The following is a 2523-nucleotide window of genomic DNA, read 5'->3' as shown; positions in this document are numbered from 1 at the left end:
AAGTAAAGGTAAGAGGAGCTTCCTTTCCAACACCAACAGGACAGACAGGCAGCATTCTTTCCTACAGCAGATTGGAAGACATAAAAGGCCAGATAGAAGTCAGAGGATCTGCAACCTTTGTAATACTACCATGTGATCATCCTCTTGAGTCACATAAATAACTGAAATGAAATGAAATAAATCAACCTCTTGCTCAGGGTTCTCTGCTGTTTGACCAGTAGGTTGTGGGTGGAGTGCAGACATTTACCACAATTTTAATTCCTTCACAGTAGTTCCAAGTAGTCCACAGCACCTCTTCATATACAATACATAAGTTCTATGCAAATAAAGTTTTATTATCTCAGCCAGGTGTAAGCCTGGAGGTGATCATACATACGTTGTTGTTCGGTTGTTTCTTTTCAGCAGTCCTCACCATTTTACAATATGCATAACAACATAGCTAAAGGCATTTCTGGTAATCGGCTAGGCTAAAAACAAGTCTGTTGCAGGCCATATTTTGGCCTTTGCCCTTACTTAGAAAAGTTTGGTCTCATCATTTGCAGATTAATTCTATACCCGATATGTTATGATCCACTAAAGTTAGGTACAATACAAGATGAGTAAATCCTCATTTTTTATCTTCGCTGCCATCTTGACTGCACTGTACTAAATGCACTCATCTAGTTATATTGTGTGTTAGTGCGTGTGTGTGTGTGTGTGTATGGGGGTGTTATAATCAGCCAGAGACTCAGCATTCCACGTATTATCCTATTATTCAGTTGTTATAAGGTGTTATAAATAATATTTGACACACCAGTCAAATTATATCAATGTGTAAGTGAGCCACTTGAAAGGTGTGGATAAAAAGAAATGGTACCGCTGAATGTTAACCACATTTGAACTCTACATTTTGAGTAATGCAGCAGGCCTTGACCAGCTTACACAACCACTTTCTATTTCCTGCTATTCTTCTTGAAATGGATTGGCCCATTAGGAGTGTGGATATAGTGGTTGACAATAAGCTCTTTACTAAAGCACTGACTATGAGTTTCCTTATTACTTCACCAAAAACAAGAAGTGGGTCATACACATACACACACACACACACACACACACTTGCAGTATAGGAAATGTGTCAGAGTTGCAGGAACAGACACACAGATGGCTTGATGCTGCACAATGGAAGAGAGAGAGGGGCAAGAACGTATGTTAAGATTTAAGATGACAGATCGATGGATGGAAAATGCATATAGAGCTCTTTCTCTCTCTCTCCCCCTCTCTCTCTCTCTCTATCACACACACACACACACACACACACAGGTTGGCAACATCTACACTTGTGCAACATTAAATAGTTAAGCATGTATATTCAAAAGTGTTTTTTTTTAAAGATAATAAAATAAAACACACAATATATAATCTAACTAAATGTACTTAGCTAAAGAACAAAAAGGAGTGTGTGTGCATGTGTATATGAGAGAAAGTGTGTGTGTGAGTGTGCGTGTGTACATTTCTTTGTTCTGCCAGGCCAATTTACAGTATATGTACATGATCTGTATAGGATAACAGTGCCAGGTTAGGAAAAGGATTAGTTTGCATGCACTTTGTACACTGACAAAAGTTAAGCAGTCCCGTGCTTAGCTGTGTACATCGTTACACTATGCTATGCCCAGTTAACATTACCTGTCCATGAAGGGAAAGGTTTCCATGGTGTTCTTTGTTAGCTGTACTGCTTTGTTAGCTGGTGATTCTGTCGGTTGTGGATGAGCCAGGCTGGGAAGGATTGTGGTTTTGATGTTGAATGCAGTCTTTGCTGTTCAATGTCCCGATGGTGCAGGTCGGAGGAAACCAGTCGCTCCTTTGTTCTCCTCGTGGAGTTATCAGCTTGGCACTGACTTGCTTTGTTGCTCCTTTTGCTTGTAAAATTAGCTGGGAGACTTTGTTTCATAGCTGCTGGCTAAATAAACTTTACTATCAGTTAGCAATGCATACTTAGCTAACCAGGAATCTATATTATGTTGTAAAGACAGAGTTTGGTGTGTCTGCTCTGAGCAGACTGCACAGTGGAGGTCAGAGAGCCATCAGAGGAGAACCGTGTAAGAGAGAAGAGAGAGAGCAAAGAGGAGCTGGGGTTTTGTTGATAAGATGATGTCATGGGTCATAGGCCACAATGATGAATGATGACCGTAGGCGGAGGGTCCATGAGCTGAGTTCAGGTACAGGTGTGAAACTTGGAGGATTGTGGGAAACTGAGTTCATGGGCGGAAGCCCTACACTAATCAGATGCCTCCCTGATGATATTGCATAATGGATGAGAATCTTAACATCCAAGTGCCTGAAACTTTTACACAGTACTGTAAATGAATAAAGGATTCAGTATTTCTCCACTAGAATTTAATTCCAATCAGCATAGAGAGAGCTTCCAAACATTTAGACCTTCAGGTTGGGAAAAAATGGAAACATGTGAATTATGGGTCTGTCCTAATAATTTATAAGAACGTTACCTATAAGACCTGTGTAATCTAGTACTAATTATGGGGGAAA

The sequence above is a fragment of the Thunnus albacares genome, chromosome 20 (genome assembly GCF_914725855.1).
Source record: "Thunnus albacares chromosome 20, fThuAlb1.1, whole genome shotgun sequence".
NCBI lineage: Eukaryota > Metazoa > Chordata > Actinopteri > Scombriformes > Scombridae > Thunnus > Thunnus albacares.
This window is presented reverse-complemented; position numbering follows the sequence as displayed.